A 14,482-nucleotide genomic window follows, 5' to 3' on the forward strand; every position below is an offset into this window, starting at 1 on the left:
CGATTCGCCTCCATTTTGAAGTCGAGGTGGGGTTCAATCCGTCGTTTAACTAAGGTTGATGCTGTGGGAGGTGGTGGAGGGGTGGCGGTGGAGCTGGAAGTGTATTCTTGTAGCTGTCTCTTCTTCCTGGGTGTGGCTGGCAGTGCTGGAGGTGTAGAACGAGAAGAGGTTCTTGGGGTGGTACCACCCTCTCCCACCACGGTGTCGAGGGTGATAGTAAAACTATCACCACTGGGGTTGTCGAACGGGAGGGGCACCACTGATGGGGTAACAGCAGCGGGTCGTTTGAGGATGAGCAACTCTTTGTTGAGTTTGGCCAGTTCTTGATGAAGAGAGAGCAGCATGGGTCCAATGTCCTTGTGCCAGTTGTCCATAGCATCGCGGGAAGCCCCTAAGCCATGAGGTACCACTAGCTGAGACATGGTTGGGGTTCTCACCATTAGATTGCCCACCTTTGTTAGGGCCACCCTGATCCAATATCGCCGGTTTTTGGATGTATCCAGGGTGACGTTAGAGACGTAGTGAGTGTCGGCGGAAGTCTGCACTTGTGCCTGGGCTATTGGATTTGACTCGAAGGGGGCTCCTGCCCCGAATGCTGAAATCAGGGCCACAAATGTCGGCCTGAAGTAAAGGACGGGCTCCTCTATGAGATCTTGTCCTTCAGAAGGGAGTGTGGCTATCTTCATATCATTGTCCCCTGTGGTAGCCCGACAACAAATTATTGCCCTATTGACTTTTCCCAGCCCAACACGTTCCACACGGGCGTAGGGGTAGGTTTTCCAGATGACAGAGGCTAGCCCATAGGGACGCACAACGGCAGCCAGTAACTCATAGACGATGACGTCGCCTACCCCAAAGGTCTGGGAGTCAGTGATATCGTCACCAATGGTCTTGATACTCGCCAGCGACATGGCGAGAGGGTGGCTGTGAGGAGCGTGTCGACAACTGTAGTATAGTGTTCCAGGAGCGGCGGTGGGCGACCTTTAAATACACCTGTGACCCACCTGGGGAGGCGAGAGGGATGAAGGGGTGTGGGGTAGAGGTCACCTTATGAGCCCATAGACACTCCGGCCAGACTCAAAGGCTGTAATCATGTCCCGATGATGGAAGGTTAATTTTTCCATTCGCCAAATCTCTGTCTGGATCTCCTGAGATGAATACTCTTCATAACTTTTCACCGTTTCACCAAATGACTTAAAAACCCGTTCTGGGGGAGCACTCAACACGAGACGGTCATAACAATCCCATAAGGCATATATCAATCTACTTTTGTGTTCGACAAACTTGTAGTAACGATGAGTAGCAACCAAATGCTTCAATAGGGGAGTTTTTCTTCCTCCTCTACCGCTGGAGGGGATGAAGAAGTTCGCTCCATGGTGGATACACAACTGATTATAATGACGTTTAAGATGTAATTCATATAGGTTTTTCAATACGGTTCCTAATGGGGTCTCCTATGGATACCCCTCCCCCCTTTTTACTGTGATCTGGCGCGAGAATTACGTATAAAGGATGGGTCTATGCCGGCCACCATAAGTAAAATCCTTACATCTGCCTTCTCAGCTGTCCTAAATTGTCCTTTAGTAAAGGCTAAAGTTTTAATTATATCTAAAATATTTAAATTTTGCACAGGCTTTAATATATTCCCGTGACTATCCCATATCACCTGTTGGCTGTTTTGTTCAAACATGTTCAATAATGTTTTGACGTGTGGAATTTCCTCTATTTTAAAATTCACGTTTATTAAGTTGTCCAGACTTGGGTTTTTGGGTGTGGTGGTGGTGGCTTTGTGGTGAGTGGGCCCAGCAACAGCTAGCTGCATCTCAGGCGGTAGAATGGAATGTATCCTTTTTTTTATTTGTTTTTTTAAAGGGCGATGGTCGCACCTGGGCTACGTTTTTTGTTGAAAGAACCCCGCGGCGGCGGGCACCTGCACGGCGACGGCGGGCGCAGCAGTGGGTGGCCAATGTCTTGTAAAGGTTGTCTGACCAGTCCCCCCCATCTGGTAGGACTATAACATTCAAAGGAGCTACCATGGCAACACCGCCCACAAGTTGTTGCTGTTGCTGAGGGTGTAGGGGGAGTGTCCACTTCCCCCACTCCATCATCACCACTGGCAGAGTCACAGCCAATGGTGATGATGCTTACACCTACCACCAACATTATTAGCCGAATTGACCCATTTGCTTTCGTTTTTTAAAGAGAAGGACTTACTTCCACCTCTACCACTGGTGGAAGAGGGTGGAGCCACCTCATTAAGAGGCGATGGAGTACTCTCGTTTTTATTAAATAAATATTTTTCAGCAACGAGTCGTGGTACTAGGCAATATTCTTTCACCATTTTTTTTCTCTTCTTACGTAATTACTTTATTAGAGAGGAAATTAACGATACAGCCAAAGGTAACAGTGCTGCCAATATAGCTCCTCCTCGCCTAGAAGATAGAATATTCTTCTTTTTGTACAATGGAGTTTTCTTACGTGCTACAGAGCGAATGTCATTCTGATACCTCTGTAGTCCATTAATTATCAAAGGTTGAACTGAGATGTTTCGTTTCAGAAAATTGGCAAAAATTTCACAAATTGATTCAATTTCCTGTCGTTTTAAAGCCTTGTTTAGTTTATTCCGCTTCTTGGGCGATAAATTGTTTAATAAAAATAATAGTTGATGGTGTTTCTCTACGAGAGAGTCCTGATGAACTGTCATTTTTTTTTAAATTTGACGATGTCTTGAACTTTAAGTGCCCTCTCCACTTGACGAAATATTCTCTGTGTCCTTTCGATGTCTTCCTAGACTGTAATATCGTTATGGGAAAATAGTCTGGAAGGGTTGTTGGAATCAATTCTTGCTCATAAAACATACCACTGATCGGCTCGTTGGTTAAATCTTTGATTTTATAGGATGGGACTGGTTGTGTTCTGTCGATATGTGACATTTGAAATATTTCTTCTGTATTTTGGAGGCCCAAAACCCTTGTGAAATATATTCCTCCGCTTTGCCAGTCATACATACTGCCCAACCTGCAGTTGTGGACTGATGGGGGTTATGGGTTAGTCATTAATTAAATACATGACCTTAAACTGTCTTCGTACATCTCTAATGTTTTGCAACTTATGAATGGCATGTGGGGAATTTTTTAGTGTTCTGTGGAAAGTGTGGTTGTAAACGTCCACAACTTTTTGGGAGGATGTGAATGTATTGTAATGAATTAGCTTGGGTCATATAATGATACAGTTTATGTTTTAAAGTTTTGATGGCACGCTCCACTATACTAGATTTCATTTCCGAAAATACACTATATAACTTAATATTTTTCTTATTCAAATAATTTTGAACTGTCCTGTTGTAAAATTCTCTTCCTCGGTCGGTGAATATTCGTCTTACCCCGTGAAACTGAGAGGTTTCCTCTAAAATCTTCTTTAGAGCAGCTACCACATCCGTTGATTTTTTTGTTTTTAAAGTTTGAGTCTGCATTAGGCGAGAATAAACATCGACACAAATCAAAATATATTTAACGCCACTATTGCAATTTTGTAAACTACAAAAGTCTCCCAAATCACAGGCAATTATGGTGCGGGGCTTAGGAGCTAATATTTTCTGTCGAGGAAACATAACTAAATTTCTTCTATGTAAGGTATAAGATCGCTCCCCACGAAGAAATTCCCTCACATCTGCAATACTGATGCTGGTGCCTTTGAGTCTGGCGGCCTTATACAATTTTTGAATTGATCCTGTGAAACCTCCCAAGCTAGAAATGTCATTATAGATGGTGATAAGAATTGACCGTTTCTGCGTCGTTAAAGGCATTTTTTTGTTCACATTTGATAAACAATTTCACACTGGTCTTCATTGACAATGCTCATTCGTAGTTGTAATGTCTCAGGAACTGTCAGATCGACCAATAAATAGCCATACTCGCTCTGGGATATTGCCCGACGATATATTTCAACGAAATTATTAATAGTTTTTCACCCATATAACTAACCACTTAAAATTTAAAGTTGGGTTATGTCTCTCTGCTTCATTAATATATAATGGGTACAATTCAGAGTTATTGTCCTAGCATATTTCCCCTAGGGAAACAAATTTTGACTAATTAGAATTACTGAAATATTATCGTGTCTCCCTCGGGTGAAGATATTGGCTATAATTGGACTCTGTATGGCTTCCAGGTATAAGTCATCAATTGTATACAAAACTGACTCATTTGAAAAAGGATTCTTATACTCTAAAGGGTTACTCAGTCCTTGGGAGAGTGTAACCTTGTTTCACAAAATGGGGTTGTTTGAAAGAGGATGTTCAGTATTATTTGCAGTTGACACTATAATTTTTGAGAATTTCCTGTGGTATTTAACACATAAATTTACCACCAGACTAGTTTTCCCATAATTGCTAAATCCAGCTACAAATATTCTTGCCGGTTGATGAAAAATATTAAGTTAGTCGACTGTGGCAGAAGTACACTCCTCCATATTTTCCTCATAAATGGTCCAATTACCTATGGACAGTCATATATATATATATATATATATATATATATATATATATATATATATATATATATATATATGTCGTACCTAGTAGCCAGAATGCACTTCTCAGCCTACTATGCAAGGCCCGATTTGCCTAATAAGCCAAGTTTTCCTGAATTAATATATTTTCTCTACTTTTTTTCTTACGAAATGATAAAGCTACCCAATTCATTATGTATGAGGTCAATTTTTTTTATTGGAGTTAAAATTAACGTAGATATATGACCGAACCTAACCAACCCTACCTAACCTAACCTAACCTATCTTTAAAGGTTAGGTTAGGTTAGGTAGCCCAAAAAGTTAGGTTAGGTAGTCGAAAAACAATTAATTCATGAAAACTTGGCTTATTAGGCAAATCGGGCCTTGCATAGTAGGCTGAGAAGTGCGTTCTGGCTACTAGGTACGACATATATATATATATATATATATATATATATATATATATATATATATATATATATATATATATATATATATATATATATATATATATATATATATGTGTGTGTGTGTGTGTGAGAGAGAGTGTGAGTGTGTGTGAGTGAGTGTGTGTGTGTGTGTGTGTGTGTGTGTGTGTGTGTGTACTCACCTAATTGTACTCACCTAATTGTGCTTGCGGGGGTTGAGCTTTGGCTCTTTGGTCCCGCCTCTCAACTGTCAATCAACTGGTGTACAGATTCCTGAGCCTACTGGGCTCTATCATACCTACATTTGAAACTGTGTATGGAGTCAGCCTCCACCAGCCTCCTGTGTGTGTGTGTGTGTGTGTGTGTGTGTGTGTGTGTGTGTGTGTGTGTGTGTGTGTGTGTGAGTGTGTGTGTGTGTGTGTGTGTGAGCATGTATTCACTCCCCAAGGAGCGCCACCCTCCTCAGGACAAAGACAGCCGTACCTGGTTTTTTGGGGGCTCCCCTTGAGATGACCTCCAGACGAGAGAAAAGAAAGTTCTCTAAAGCAACTCTAATCCTTCTCTTTCATACAAGAGCTGTGAGATGTTGCATGTATTGTGTATTCCCTCTCAAAAGGAGCGCCACCCTCCTAAGAACATAGACAGCCTACCTGGGTTTTTTTTGTAGAACTCCCCTTAGAGATGACATCCAGACGAGAAAAAAGTTCCCCATAGCAACCCTAACCCTTCTCTTTCCCATGAAGGGAGGGGGGGCTGTGAGGTGTTGCATGTGGCAACGCCGCCTCCCACTTGATCATCAAATATAAAGATGCCACACACCCCTCCTTCGTTGTATTATACAGTTAGTGTTGAAAATTCCACTCTCCATCCCAGTCTAGCCTAAGATGTAAGTTAATTAATATCTATTTTATATGGGGGCTATAAATATATTGTGATGGAAAAAAGAAGTGAAGTTGTTCGGCAGTCCTCCCAATGGCTAGTGTCAATGCCTGTCTCATTAAAAAAAAAAAAAGATGACTGCATAGCTGTTGTGTCCTGTGGCAGAGTAAGGCAAAACAAACAAAACAAATAGTATGAACAATGAAACCTTAATTAAATTGAAAACAAATATGAATTAGACAATTCCTTGGCTATGTACAGTGCAAACAAACAAGATTATAATGTCAAAAATTAACATAAAATAAAATATTGGTGACGGTACTCTATGATGGATAAAGATAAAAATGAATTAACAGGTGCTGAGAATAAAGTGCTGGCTGAAAACATCCATCAATAAACAGAGCGTTTATCAAATAGTTGTGGCAGCTTCAGAGCACAAGGATATTCTGAATCCAATGGCTGGTGCATGCTCTGTCATCGGCTATGTAGATGGCGCTGAAGTGCAGAGGTGCAGATGTTGATTCACCAATCAGAAGCGGGCTGGCTGGAAGTGGTGGTTTGGTGATCGACGAAGGGGAGGTGGTGAGCAAGTGCGATGAAACGTTTTGGCCTGGCAAAACGTATCTGACTCAATACATATTACACTTGTTTGTAGTATCGAGATGTTGTAGATGTACTGAAGTAACATGATAGGAAAGAGCAGGCCAAATCTCTCTTAAAGGAGATTATCGTAACAGCTCTCCCCCGAAGCCTCCTCTTACGGGTTAAGTTACTTCAGTGGCTGGTATAGAGGTAGGAGTAGTTGTCTCTACCTCGTAGACCCTGGAGAGGGCGTCGGCTATGATGTTGTCCGAACCTTTGATGTAGAAGATTGCCAGATTAAAATTCTGCAAGTACAGAGCCCAGCGTAGAAGACGTTCATTGCTGAATTGGGCCTGTTGTAGGAACCTTAGGGGATTGTGGTCCAAGTAGATGGTGATAGACCGATTTCCCTGTAGGTAAGGTTCGAAATGTTGCAGAATCAGGACGATGGAGAGGAGTTCCTTTTCTATAGTGCTGTAGTTCGCTTGATGGGGCTTCAACTTGTAGATGTAGTAGCTAACAGGAAGAACCTCTTCGCCTCTTTATTGTTGCATTAGGACGCCCCCGATGCCGGTACCACTGGCGTCGACATTAATGATGAAGGGCTTCGTAATATCTTTGGCAAAGGTGGACTTGCCCAAGTTGATGGTAAGGCCGGCTGTGAGGAGCTTGGAGAACAGTCGTTGCAGCTGGAGCAGATGTTAGCTCCAGGTGTTAGTTGCCACAACGATGTCGTCCAAATAGGCGTAGGTGTAATCTAGGCCGTAGATGACGCGGTTGACAGCTCGCTGGAAGGTGGCCGGGGCGTTACACAGTCCAAAAGGAAGGCGTTCATATCTGTATAGGCCAAAAGGAGTGGTGAAGGCAGATATTTCCTAAGCTCTCTCTGTCAGGCTGATTTGGTAATAGCCCTTTAACAAATCAATTTGGGATAAATATTTGGCATTACCTACTGTGTCAAGGATATCATCTATACGTGGTAAAGGGTAAGCATCCTTGACGGTCACAAGGTTTAGTTTCCTGTAATCAGTACAAAGGCGTACTTTACCGTGAGGTTTCGGCACCAAGATGCAGGGTGAGGCCCAAAGGGACTCACAAGGGGTGGCCAGCCCATGATCCAGAAGGTACTGTACTTCAGCACGCATAACTTCCTTTTTGTACAGGCTGATACGGTAGAAGGGTTGTCGAATCGGCCTGGTAGCAGGAACCAGCTGGATGTCGTGCTGAACCACGTCATACTCCTGGGGATCATCGCTGAACAACTTCTAATGTTCTTGAAGAACTTTGATGAAAGGAGCACTATTACCGTCTTGTAAATATTTAGATAGATCATTAAAGATTTCCGAGTTGGAAGGCACTGACACAGTGTCAGTGCTTTCCGGAGGAGAAGCAGGGAAGGTCTCACTGTGGAGGTATGGCTCTTTGAAGGTGGAGAGTGATAATAGCACAGTGGGGGGAATACTATTATACTCCTTTAGAAGATTGACGTGGCACAACTGAGTCCTCCGCCGCCTATCTGGAGTCTCAAGAGCGTAGTTGTGGTTGTTTCTGCACTCCTTGATGCGGTAGGGTCCTGAAAATTTGTTTTGCAATAGAGAACCTGGGATCGGAAAATATGCCAACACGAAGTCTCCTGGTTTAAATTTCTTGATTTTGCTGCGTTGGTCAAAATGAGTCTTCATCCCATCTTGAGCTTTCAATAGATTGTCATTAGCAAATTTACGTACTCTCTCTAGAATCTGTTTTAAGTTTTGAAGAAACTGGGTCACATTCTGAGGGTCACTGAAGGTGGCATTACGTAGAGAATCTTTAAAAGCTTTAAGAGGAGTACGGCAATTACGTCCGTAGAGCATCTCATAAGGAGATACTCCTAGAGACTCATTTGGGAGACTTCTGAAAATGCACATGATGATGTCAAGTTGTTTATCCCAGTCTTTCATGGTTTCATTGCAAAATTTCTTTAGGAGTGATTTAATCGTTTGGTGACTACGTTCAAGAGAACCCTGTGAAGCAAGATGATAGAGGCTGGAAAATACCTGAGTGATGTTGAATTCTTCCAGTGTCTTCTTGAAGAGATCACTGGTGAAGTTGGTGCCACAGTCGCTTTGAATCTCCCGAGGAAATTCGTATTGGGTAAAGATCTTCAATAGTTGTTTCACCACCGTAGCAGCCGTAATGTTCTTTACAGGAACTGCTATGGGGAATCTGGTGGTTGGACACTGGATGGTTAGTATATAAGCGTTGCCAGAACTGGTCCGGGGTAAAGGACCAACACAGTCTATGATGAGTCTGTGGAAAGGTTCCTCAGGCACCGGGATAGGAATTAAAGGAGCCTTGGGAATCGGCATGTTAGGTTTTCCTGCCATCTGACATGTATGACACTGTTGCACTTAACTTTTAATGTCTTTTACCATACCTGGCCAATAGTAGTCTGGTCTGATTCCGTGATATGTTTTGTTAAAACCATAGTGCGAAAGCGCTCCATGGGCCAGGTGTAGAATATCAGGCCGTAGGCTGGCGGGAACTACTAGTTGGTCGACTTTAGCCCAATCGTCATCCTCCGTCAGCTTACTGGATCTGTACCTTCGGTAGAGCAACTGATTCTCTAGAAAGATCCCAGGGATACTGTCAGATTGAGTCTCGGCCTGGAAGAATAACGGTGGTAATGAAGGATCCTACCTCCGTAACTTACGGAACTCCAACATAGTAAGATTCGGTGGTAGATTCTGAGGGTCTTGAGGGCCAGCGGTAGCAGTAGAGTCAGCTGGTTGCGGGCGTGCAGCTTGTGCACGGGTGGTCACCAAAAACTGGAGGAGAAACTTCATCAGTTTCTCGGACCTCTGCTGAAACATACCTAAAGATGGGATTGTCCACTACAGAGTTACACACTTGGGGTTTGTCCATGATGATCATTTTGGAAGGTTGTAGATCTTCGGCCTAGTCATTGCCCAGGAGAAGTTGTACCCCTGACATGGGAAAAGGCTTTTCCCTGATGGCGATTTGGACTTCACCGGCCACGAAAGGACAATCCAGGTGGACTCTGACGAGTGGATACGGAGTGGTAGCAGTGAGGTCAGTGATAAGGACGGTTTCCCCGGTGTAGGTGATGTTAGGCACAGCCGATTTCAATATTATTGACTGAAGAGCCGCTGTGTCCCTCAAGATCTTCAATTTGAGACGTCCCTCCGAATCTGTACTGTTGGCAGAGACAGTTCCAGGGTTCAGGTGTTTGCTGAAGAGAGAAAGATCATTAACAGGAACACCAACATTCATCACAGGCTTACCGGACTTAGGAGGAGTGGGTTTGGGTTTAGGAGTTTTACTATAGCCTTTGTATTGGGGTTTTCCACATTTATCTATGGTATGTCCATAGAGCTTGCAATACTTACAATACAATTGAGAGTTCGCCTGATCTCTACTCACTTGGTCATAACTAGACCAAGACTTCTTACTGGAAGGTGGGTCAGGTGTTAGCCGGTGTATAAGACTGTAGGTGTCAGCCGACTTCGCACATCTGATGTAGTCGGTTTCTTCTTTGTCTGCTAATATAAACGGATGGAAGGGGGAACACGTCTCAAGAATTCCTCAACTAGCATGAGGGTGACGAGTTCTGAAAATGTAGAGACATGGGCTGCTTCCAGCCATTTCTTGAAATATCTTTTCTTAGTATTGGCAAATTCTAAAAAGGTGGTGGTACTTGCCTTTAGATAATCATGGAGTTTTCGTCTGTTGCTTTTGGTGGAGAGAAGGTAGGCGTCTAAAACTGCTTGCTTCAGGGTCTGGTAGTCATTCTCAGACGCTAAGGTACTGAGAGTAACCACAGATTTACCTGTGAGGTGCACTCTGAGAAGTGTATACCATTGATCTTCAGGCCAGCTAAGTTTTCTAGCTAGGGCCTCAAAAGTAGTAAAAAACACATCTATCTCTGTCTCAACGAATGGTGGCATTAACTTACTGGCATGGGAGACATTGAAGCTTACTGGGAGACTGGCTGTAGCTTGTTGGCGCTGAGTGTGGTGTGTAGTTTCCAAGTCGAGTTCTTGTCGACGATATGCTAGAACACTCTCAGCTTGCTTCTTATCATGCTCTCTTTGCATCTCCAGGTGACGTTTTCTTGCTTCTAGCTGTTCTCGTTCACGCTCACGGTGGGGAGCAGCCTCACGTTCCTGTTCTTCTTTCCTTAGGGAAGCCTCACATTCTTGTTCTTCTTTCTTTATGGCAGCCTCACATTCCCTTATCTGTAGAGCTTCTTTTTGTTGTTCGCGCTCTATTTTTGCTAATTCGAGCTTTAGTTTTATAGCTGCCAGTGCATGGCGATCTGCAATAGAATAGTTTTCGTAAGCATCAGAGTCTATAATTCCTTCATCTAAGAGGTGGTTCAAGATAATATTGTGCACGTCACTTTTGGTGGCTCCAGGGGGAACATCTAGGTGATACTCGTGTGCAAGAGTTTGTAATTCTATTTTCCAGGCACGAATTAAGTTCCCTACTTCACTAGCTGGATCGCTACGAAATGCTGAGAGACGAAACATTTTGAAATAGCAAATAAATATACAGCGAATATACCAGTGATATTGTCAGTGTCAGTAACAGGATGACGTGGCAACTGGTAACTATCCTGTTGAAATTTAATCGTTAACAATTAACATTAATATTAGATGGTAAATGATTAGTCAATCAAAATCACAGGAAATCTTGTACCCGGTACTCAATATAAGAGAATAAGAGCAAGAAAATCCTACTAAATAAATGAAACCGATAGTTTCTAAAACAAATGAAACTTAATTGTTTCAGAAGTGAAAGGGTAGTCCAAGAATGTAGGGATACCTTGCTGAGTCTCTATAGGACAAAAGCAAAGGGTTTCCTACTTAATTATATGATACTTACAGAATTAGCGTTCTTTGTGCTCTGAAAAAGAAAGCCAATTCCCTAACTGAGTAAATATCATCATCACTGACCGACGTATAGGGGTGCGAGTATCAACAGGTGACGAGAACTGCTGTTGAGGTCCCAACTCAACAGCGTAGTCCGTGCAAGAGGAACTATGGCCCTCTGTATCCTCCTTTGGTCGGATTGCAGAAGAGAGGGTGCGTGGCCCGAAGACAAACCAAAGTACCAGGGTACCAAAATGATGATCTGTCTGAATTTGAGAAATAACCTTGGGACAAAAAAAGTTGGAATATACGAGTAATAACACTGAGGGATGAACGACCAATTAAGAGAATGACTGAGGCCTCCAGTCACCACGTAATCCACAGTTATCCAACACTAACAATATGTTACCAGTGCACAAAATACACAGCACTATATAAATATTAAATGTTATGAAAATATTGAAAAGCAACTTTATCAAAGCCAAGTACACTTCCACAAATTGATGTTCTAGTACTAGTACCTGAGTGAGGCTCCTAGGACAGGTGTCCATTAAATGTGATGGAAAAAAGAAGTGAAGGTGTTCGGCAGTCCCCCCAATGGCTGGTGTCAATGCCTATCACATTTAAAAAAAAAGAAGACTGCGTACCTGTTGTGTCCTGTGGCAAAGTAAGGCAAAACAAGCAAAACAAATAGTATGAACAATGAAACTCTAATTAAATTGAAACAAATATGAATAAGACAATTCCTTGGCTATGCACAGTGCAAACAAACAAGATTATAATGTCAAAAAATAACATAAAATAAAATATTGGTGACGTTGCTCTAAAATGGACAAAGACAAAAATTAATTAACAGGTGCTGAGAATAAAGTGCTGGCTGAAAACATCCATCAATAAACAAAGCGTTTATCAAGTAGTTGTGGCAGCTTCAGAGCACAAGGATATTCTGAATCCAATGGCTGGTGCATGCTCCGTCATCGGCTATGTAGATGGCGCTGAAGTGCAGAGGTGCAGATGTCGATTCACCAATCAGAAGTGGGCTGGCTGGAAGTGGTGGTTTGGTGATCGACAAAGAGGGAGGGGGGAGGTGGAGAGCGAGTGCGATGAAACGTTTGGGCCTGGCAAAACGTATCAGAGTCAATACGTACTACACTTGCTTGTAGTATCGAGATGTTGTAGATGTACTGAAATAACATGATGATAGGAAAGAGCAGGCTAAATCTCTCTGAAAGGAGATTATCCTAACAATATATATATATATATATATATATATATATATATATATATATATATATATATAAATATATATATATATATATATATATATATATATATATATATATATATATATATATATATATATATATATATATATATATATATATATATATATATATATGCGAACAAGCCTGAATGGTCCCCAGGACAATATGCAACTGAATATATATATATATATATATATATATATATATATATATATATATATATATATCTATATTCAACTGAATATATATATATATATATATATATATATATATATATATATATATATATATATATATGTCGTACCTAATAGCCAGAACGCACTTCTCAGCCTACTATGCAAGGCCCGATATTGCCTAATACGCCAAGTTTTCCTGAATTAATAATTTTCTCTAATTTTTTTCTTATGCAACTGATAAGCTACCCATTCATTATGTATGAGGTCAATTTTGTTTTTATTAGAGTTAAAATTAACGTAGATATATGACCGAACCTAACCATCCCTACCTAACCTAACCTAACCTATCTTATAGGTTAGGTTCGGTTAGGTAGCAGAAAAAGTTAGGTTAGGTCAGGTTAGGTAGGATAGGTAGTCGAAAAACAAATAATTCATGAAAACTTGGCTTATTAGGCAAATTGGCCTTGCATAGTAGGCTGAGAAGAGCGTTCTGGCTACTAGGTACGACATATATATATATATATATATATATATATATATAATATATATATATATATATATATATATATATATATATTATATATATATATATATATATATAGATGACCTACAGTGGAAACAGCCTCTCTTCCCTTAAGACTTGGGGCCTCGGAGTTCGAACAGCAACGCAAATCGCTGTTCCAGCCTTCCTGTCCTCCTTATCAGCATCCGACGACCTTGTGAAGGAAATTCTACCTGCCCACTTACATCAGCTTGCAGGTGTACATGATCCCAATTTTACACGCTGTGCCACAGAGTGGGCCTCTCGTGCAGGCCAATCACCTCAACCACCATCCCAAAAAGCCCACAAGCAATCCAGCTGGGATGGCCCCATTGTAGACCAAGTTGCTGCAGAGTGCCTGGGTGCTGCAACAACACAACACGACATTGCTCGCCTCACAGCAGTAGCAGCCACCACATGCAGGAATTTCCTGTTAGCAACCCCAATGTCGGCAACTGGCACGCATCTCACACCACACGCCCTCCGAATTGCTGTGGCCCTCCGCCTTGCTGCCCCAATCCACACCAGATATAGGTGTATTTGCGGCGAGGTGGTGGCTGACAGGTACGGCCACCATGGCCTACTCTGCCAAGCTCAGGGGGATGGCACTCGAGGCACAGTGAAGTTAACAACATCATCAAGAGGAGCCTCACCACAGCTGGATGCCCAGCTGAAAGAGAGCCCCGTTACCTAACGCCCCGTAACTCTGATGCTCTTATTGGTCGCCCGGATGGTATCACAGTGAACCACTGGAAGAATGGCAAGCAGTTTGGTATGGGACTACACGTGCATATAAACCCTGGCCTAACACCTACATTAACCCTCAGTGTTCCACAACCAGGTGGCGCTGCCACCCACAGGGAAGCAGCCAAATCCCGTAAGTATAGAGAACTGGATCACCACTACAATTTTGTCCCCATTGCTTCTGAGACACTCGGCGCCTGGGGTAAAAGTGCTACCAGTTTTTTGAAGGAACTGGGTTCTAGGCTCATTGAAACGACAAGGGACCCAAGAGCTGCAAGCTTTCTTTTCCAGCGCCTCAGTGTGGCGATACAGAGGGGAAATGCGCACTGCATCCAGGGTTCCTGCCCGCCATCTGAGGAGCTGGAGGAACTCGACAACCTATGATAACCATCTTTGTAACCCATATGTAACTCCTTTTTTGTAACAAAGTTCAAATAAAGTAATATATATGTGTACATACAATAGAATAGGGGTGGTAGGAGAA

Source organism: Procambarus clarkii, chromosome 57, assembly GCF_040958095.1.
Source record: "Procambarus clarkii isolate CNS0578487 chromosome 57, FALCON_Pclarkii_2.0, whole genome shotgun sequence".
NCBI classification, from domain to species: domain Eukaryota; kingdom Metazoa; phylum Arthropoda; class Malacostraca; order Decapoda; family Cambaridae; genus Procambarus; species Procambarus clarkii.